The 7904-nt window shown below is 37.6% G+C and overlaps 1 protein-coding gene across 1 annotated transcript in view; it reads right to left on the bottom strand.

Annotated features, from left to right (window-relative positions):
* The window catches only part of GFI1B (growth factor independent 1B transcriptional repressor), a 17546-nt gene extending 12492 nt beyond the window's left edge, over positions 1 to 5054 (bottom strand). Inside the window, exon 1 of the mRNA XM_027869760.1 lies at positions 4963 to 5054. The gene's annotated coding sequence lies outside the window, so the exon portion shown is untranslated. The remainder of the gene's footprint in view (positions 1 to 4962) is intronic.
* Positions 5055 to 7904: the final 2850 nt, after the last annotated feature.

Below are 7904 nucleotides of genomic sequence, written 5' to 3' on the forward strand. Positions count from 1 at the left end.
GTGTGTGTGTGTGTGTGTGTGTGTGTGTGTGTGTGTGTGTGTGTGTGAGAAAGAGAGAGAGAGAGAAATGGGAAGGGGTATCCTAAGGGGGAACATTAGAATTGGTTCAGGGTGGGCTGGGGGTAGGGGTAGGACAATTCATCAATTCATCATACTTCTATTTCACCCATTGAAGCACTTGGGAAAATGCCCATGATTTTACCTTCGGGGTGCACATCGCATCTGGGGCTCAACATAACTATCCTTCCAAAGCCACAGAGAAATACCACTCAATGGCTTAAGGCAGGAAATAATGAGGAACCTCACCAAAACCATAGGGCAGGGGCATCCTGGTGATTTTTCAAGTTTTGGATCACACAGGACCCCTTCCATTTACCAATGATAAACCCAGCATGGCCAAATCAAATTCTCCTGAGATCACCTGATCTCTTTTAACTCTTTCCTTAAAACTAAATATACACATATGGGTGGTGGTGGTGATGGAAATCTCTCCCTTTCCAGGAGGAAAGGCAGATGAGATAATAGGGCTCCCCATTTAGATTGTAGATGTCCTGGTCTCCTTTATAGAATTTCAGAGCTAAAAGTAACTTTAGATTTCATCTAGTCCAACCTACTCATTTTATAATTGAATAAACTGAGGCCCAGAGAAGACTTGCCCAAAGTCACACCATAGTTAGTAATGGAACCAGGTCTCATAACAGCCAATCCAGACAGAAAGGCCACGTATATACTAAAATCTTCATGGCAGTACTTTTTATGGTAGAAAAGAAAAACAACCTGAAAATAAAATGGGAACTCATTGATTGAGGGGTGTCTGGAAAAATTACGGCATATGAATAAAATGAAATATTATTGTGCCATAAAAAAATGACAGAGATGATGAATCCAGAAAAACCTGGGGATATTTATAGGAACTGATGCAGAGTAAAGTAAGTAGAACTAGGAGAACCACACATACTCACAATAATGTGATCCCCTGTATCATCAATCACACAGATGAAAGCAAAAGTATAAAATGGCAGAATATGAATTAATGGTAATGACCAATCTCACATCCTGAGAACAAATGAAAAATCCTCTTTAGTTTCTCTGTGGTAACGAAGAGAGAGACCATGGATATAGAATGTGTTTGTTGAACTCAGGCAATGCAACAATTGGGTTAGCTATAACAGCTGAACTATTTTTATTTATTACCAGAGAAGGTTCAGTGGAGGAGGGGAAAGGACTATGGAGTCAAAACGAAAACAAACAAAAATTTGATGCCCCTTTCTTCCCCGTTTGATTCTTTTTTTTAAAAATTTTTTTATTTTTTATAAGGCAGTTGGGGTTAAGTGACTTGCTCAAGGTCACACAGCTAGTACGTGTCAAGTGTTTGGTCTGAGACCAGATTTGAACTCAGGTCTTCCTGACTTCAGGGCCAGTGCTCTATCCACTGCACCACTTAGCTGCACACCCCCCCCCCCATTTGATTCTTTTTATAAGAACTGCAAAACTAAAATTAATGATACAAGGGACCCCAAGTTAGACTAAGCCCTATGTACACATATACTGAGAAATACTTGAAAGGAACTTCCCTTTGCTCTATAACCTTCCCCTCCATCTCACCACCACACAAAAAAACAGGAACTAATCATCCATAATGCAGTTAATTAACAACTAAATAGCCAGTAACATAGTTCTGATTCACACGGATCTATCCTGGCATAGATCTGAGGGCACGGATTGTGAAAGAATGCACCGATTTCTTCATAAAGCAAGTAATTTGATCTTATCAGGTGTCCGGAAAGTCAACCACTGTTAACATCTCTTCAGAAAACCTCTATTCCACAGATATCAGCCCCTGATCCTGAATTAGTATGACGTTTGGTGCTTCTGTAAAAATATCTAGCATTTTGTTTTGATATAGAGTGTCATTTGGTCTTGGATGCATTATAGTACAATTTCTGTTGTGGACAAAGGTAAACTAAACCTTGTGATTTGTTATACAAGGACACTTTCTATTTAGGCCAGAGAACTGAGGTGGGTGGCATATCACACATCATCAGTGTAAGAACCTTCGAATGCAATTGACTTGAGGAGGCAGCAGAAAGTAGTAGAAAGGACATTTAATTGGAGTTCAGGGGCTGGGGTTCAAATCCCAGTTCTGTCACTTGTGTGACCTTGGATAAGTCATTTAGCCTCTCTGGGCCTCAGTTTCCTTATTTGTAAAATGAAGGGATTTGACTAGAGGATCTCTAAGATCCATTCCAACCCTTTATCTATGATCTTATGAGTTTGAGGGGTGTCATTTCTAATCTATGGTACTGTTTTCCCTCTGTAAAATGAGAAGATTGGGCTAGCTGATCGCTGAGGTCCTTTCCAATTCAAAAAGTCTATGAGTCTGCGTCCTCATGTGACAGAACCACCTTAACAAAGAAACTCATATTTTGGGGTTCCCTTTTAGGGAGTATTGGGTAATTCTCACAGTATTTTCCCAGGGTCAGTAACATGGGACTATTTTGACTTCCTTTGGGTTTAAAGACCGTGTTCAAGCTCTCCAGTGATAAGCTTTTTGAAAAGACTCTGTGATATGCCTGTGTCTACCTTTAGCTGTAGAAGTTAGAATAGTATGTCACTTTTTGAGTAGATCTACAGAATTTGGAAGAGCTAGTAATAATCTGTTGCTAAACTCCAAAAATGTGTTGCATATCTAAAGCATACAGGATGGAAAATATAGCCTTTGGATATCTAAGTGGTTCCTATAGTTTAAAAAAAATCATTACTGTAGTGAAAGAAAAATGGAAGGAAGGAAGAAAGAAAGAAAGAAAGAAAGAAAGAAAGAAAGAAAGAAAGAAAGAAAGAAAGAAAAAGAAAGAAAGGAAGGAAGGAATGAAGGAAGAAAGAAGGAAAGAAAGAAAGAAAGAAGGAAAGAAAAAGAAAGAAGAAAGAAAGAAAGAAAAATACCACCACCTTCTAGGCCAGGGGTTCTTAAAGTGGGGTTCATAGATTCCTCTCCCTCACTCCCACTAAGAAGTTTAAGAGGCCTATAGATAGATTTCTGTGGGGTTTGTGAAGTTGAATGGGAAAAATATTTTGAGAACTGCATTTTGATATCATTGGTTTCTTTTGTAATTATTCTAAAAGGAGTCTTTAGGCTTCATCAGACTACCAAAAAGATCTGTGACACAAAAAGGGTTGAGAACCCCTGATCTAGGCTGAACTGGGGCAAACCTTTCTTTTGTTCCAGTTAAGAGCTAACATGAAGCACTTTGCACACTATGCCACACGCAGCAAAGCTCCTGCAAATTATATTGAAGCATACCTACCCAGGAAAAGCTAGAAAGGGTGGTCCACAGAATTTTATGCTGCTCTTATCATAAACAGACTTGTCTTCAACTTCTCTAGGGAATGCAGCACATTTCTTAGAAAAGCAGTTTAGAAAAATGAATCAATCAAACTTTAAACTGGCTATAAAACCTCAGAAGCCATTGAAGTTTCATTGGAGGCACCAGCTCTGAAATCTTTTGAAGCCAGCTGCCCTTCCTTTGTAGGTGAGAGTGGTGGTGGTCAGTTCCAACCCCGTGAGTTATTTATACCCATAAATATGGTCATTAGGCTAGATAGAAGTGGATCTAAAGTGATCTCTATCCTCTCATTCCCAAAGACTGCACACATCTCTATGCTTTTTCTGAAAGGAAGGCTGAAAAATTGTGAAGATCACAGGGAAAGCAGACTTGGTCACCTCCATGACTATGCAACACATTAAGAAAGTATCTCCCTTGTTCACCAGAGGGTCAGGAGATCAGGTGTTGGATGTTAGTGGTCTCTACAAGTTCTGCAGAAACAGACTTCTGTGTGGAACTTTTAAGTGTCTGTTAGTATATGGAACAACACAAAGGTGTGTGAATTTACACATTGTAGTTGTGCCATGAACATTTGTGGGATTAGGACAGAATCACAGGATGTTAAAACTGGAATAGATCTTAGAAATCATTTAGTTCGGTGCCCTCATGCTATAGCTCAGGAAACAGCCATAGAAAGGTGGGGTGTCTTGCTCAAAGACAATGGCAAAGCTGGAACTAAAATCCTGATCTTCTGGCTTCCAGCTTAGTACACATTAGTTGATAAACATCAGCTGATCATTCAATAAGCATTTATTAAGCACCTGTTGCTATGTGCCAAACAACAGGCAAGGTGCTGGGAATACAATTACAGAGAATGAAACAACCCATCTTTTAAAAGAAGTCTAATGGAGAGTGTTAGCATGTGTGTAAATGTATCTGTCCGTGAAGGTAAATAGGTTCATATAACATATTTTAATATGAATAGTATCCATAAAGAGATTTTGTAGTTTGGTTATCCATGAATCATAGTATCATAAATCAAGAGACTGGAAGGGACAGCATAGGATCAAATCAAAGGATCATAGATTTAGAGCTGGAAGGCATGTTACCAGCCATTGAATTCACATACATATAGATGAAGAAACTGAGGACCAGAGAGGCTAAATGGCCCCTGAGCATACTGGCAGTAAACATCAGAGGAATTTGAGAAAAAGTTTCTGACTCCAGAGCTAGTGCTCTTTCTATTGTCCCAAATTATATAGACTTAGAATTTTAGAGCTAGTAGGGACTTAAGAGATTACTAAGTAAAATATCTTTATTTTATGGATTGGGAAATTCAGTCCCAGAGAGGTTAAGTGATCTGCACCAGGTCATACAGCAAATTAGAATCAGAGCTTACACTATAAACCTTGTCTAATTCCCAGTCTCTTACCATTACACCACAGCATAAAAACATGTAGCATTTCAGACCTAGCTAATATCTTTCTAAACATAATCCATAATCTTTTAAAGGCCATATAGTTTTCCCTGAGTTTCTTGTAGAACTGCAAGATGAGCTACATTACTACTACTACTGAAAAAAAATCTAAGTTAGACATGCAAATCAAAAATCCATGAAATCAACTTTTAAATCATTCACCTGTTTGGGAGTTAGAGGTTCACTCTCTTCACGTTATGACTTCAGTTCTTGCCAGAAAGACAATGTGTATAAAAGGATTTTTACAGCATTCTCTTTGGGTAACGTTCTTCCACTCTGTCAACTTTGTTACTCTCTGCTCAAATAGATACTTCTCCTTTTTTTTTTCTACTGTTCCCCTCCCTGATTTTTCAATCTGATTATTTGTGTCAAAATCTGGCGGTGAAGAAACAGCCAATGGAGAGAGAGAGCTCAGGCTGTATTTGCTTATCAAAACTTTCCAGGACTTAAGAAACGGAATTCTCATTCCTAGTCCTCAGCCCCTTTTAGCAGCAGCAAGCCACCCTGTTTGCTTGAGTTCCTGAAAGTTATTTAAAAAGAAAGTCCTGAGGAGTGACAAACTGAATACAACTTTAAAAGAAAAAAAAAAGGACTTTGCATCAAACTTGTTTTAATATAGAAAACTAACATAATGCTTCTCTTTCTTACTGGGAAATTAGTTCTTTTCCTTTTTAATCACACAAATATAACAATGCTGCCATTAAATATGTGAACTATTATAGTTTTACAAAAAAAAAATCCTCTGGAAAATGGGAGTCACAAGCTCTAGATCCTACCTCTAGCTTGCCTGCTAACATGGGCAAATTGCATTCCCTTTCTGATCCTCAGTTCCCTTACTTACAGAATGGGCAGGAAGAAAAAAGATTGGATTTGATCAGAGGTTCTTAATTTTTTTGTGTCATGGACTCCTCTGGCAGTCTGGTGAAACTTGTGGACCTTTTCTCAGAATAATGCTCTTAAAAGCATAAAATAAAATACCTAAGATTTCAAAGGAAGCCATTATATTGAAATAGTTATAAAAATATTTTCCTCAGTTAATAGTATTTTTTCCAATTACATGTAAAGACAGCTTTCAACATTCACATTTATAAGATTTTGAGTTCCAATTTTTTCTCCCTCCTGTCCCTTCCTCCCTCTCCAAGAGAGCAGTACGATCATATTCAACATATTTTCACATTAGTCATGTTGTGAAAGAAGAATCAGAACAAAAGAGAAAAACCACAAGAAAGAAAGAAAAAAAGAAAAGAAAAGAAAATAGTATGCTTTGATCTGTATTCAGCCTTTATAGTTCTTTCTCTGGGATGTGAATAGCAGTTTCCATTATGAGTCTTTTGGAATTATCTTAGATCATTGTATTGCTGAGAAGAGCTAACTCTATGAAAGTTGATCGTTGAGCAATGTTGCTGTTACTGTGTACAGTGTTCTCCTAGTTCTGCTCACTTCACTCAGCATCAGTTCATGTAAGTCTTTCCAGGTTTTTCTGAAATCTACCTGCTCAGCATTTCTTATAACACAATAGTTATAACACAACTTGTTCAGCCATTCCTCAATTGATGGGCATCCCCTCAATTTCTAATTCTTGGCCACCACAAAAAGAGCTGCTATAAATATTTTTGCCCACGTGGGTCCTTTTCCCTTTTTTATGATCTCTTTGGGATATAGACCTAATAGTGGTATTGCTGGATAAAAGGGTATGGACAGTTTTATTGCCCTTTGGGCATAGTTCCAACTTGCTTTCCAGAATGGTTGGATCAGTTCACAACTCTACCAACAATGCACTAGTGTTCCAATTTCCTTTACATCTTCTCCAACATTTATCATTTTTCTTTTTTGTCATGTTAGCCAATTGGATATGTATGAGGTGGTACTTCAGAGTTGTTTTAATTTGCATTTCTCTAATCAATAGTGATTTAGAGCATTTTTTTCATATGATTATAGATAGCTTTAATTTCCTCATCTGAAAACTACCTGTTCATATTCTTTGACCATTTATCAATTGGGGAATGACTTGTATTCTTATCAATTTGATTCAGTTCTCTATATATTTTAGAAATGAGGTCTTTATTGGAAACACTGGCAGTAAAAATTATTTCCCAGCTTTCTGCTTTCCTTCTAATCTTGGTCGCATTGACTTTGTTTGTGCAAAAACTAAAAATATTTTTAAAAACAAGTTCAAATATGAAAACCCTAATGTAGATGATACCTGAGGTTCTTTTCAGCTCTCCCATTCTATTTTAAAGCCCCACAAGCTCTGACAATCTGTCTTCTAAGAGATCTTCCATCTTTGACATTTTTGGTTCTAAGATTCTTTCCATTTTTGACATTCTATGTTCTAAGATCCCTTCCTGCTCTAATATTTTATGTCCTAAGGTCCTTTTTAACTGACAGTTTATGTTCTAAGGTCCCGTGATTCAACAATTTGTAATCGGTTTTGATTATTGTTGTTATTTGTCCTTTGTTTTCGAAGAGGACCAATGACATTACAGGGTGATGTTTTGACTTGCATTGGATTTAAATGAGACAGAGTTGCACAAAGTCATCAGCCTCACGCTCTCTTCCAGACTATTAAAAAAAATATTACTCTGTGAAAGATATCACTCTTAAGAAGAAACCTTATATATAAAAATTTCTAAACTCAAGTGCACAAAAGTAGTAAGATGTCTATTCCTAAAGGCAAACATTCTTCTGTCTTAGTATAGGGTGATCCTCTGCTCTACCTTAGGGAGCAGATACATAATGGCTTTGCAGGGGTTTTGGTCTGGTAATATCACACTATTTCCTAGGAACTGTTTGTGAGGCCACCTGGTGGTGAAAGAAAGAATGAAAGAAATGCATCTTTTCTCAACCGTAAGTGTGAAATGCAGAGCTATAGATGTGTTTGATAACATAAAGAGTTTCTATTAATCCCTAGAAAGTCTTCACTTTGTCCTATGAAACAGGAATTAAAGGGAAAAAGTTCTTGCAGAAAGTTTAGCTGCTGCACACTTAAAGTCTCACACTTTGGCAAATATCTTCCTTTTCCTCATTCTTAGACCTCCTCTTTTTTCCTCTCCCCCTTCCCCCTCCTCCCAATACCTACTGGCTCATTTATTTATGTAACCGGG

This window comes from Vombatus ursinus, unplaced genomic scaffold (genome assembly GCF_900497805.2).
Source record: "Vombatus ursinus unplaced genomic scaffold, bare-nosed wombat genome assembly UNPS02014793.1, whole genome shotgun sequence".
Taxonomy (NCBI): domain Eukaryota; kingdom Metazoa; phylum Chordata; class Mammalia; order Diprotodontia; family Vombatidae; genus Vombatus; species Vombatus ursinus.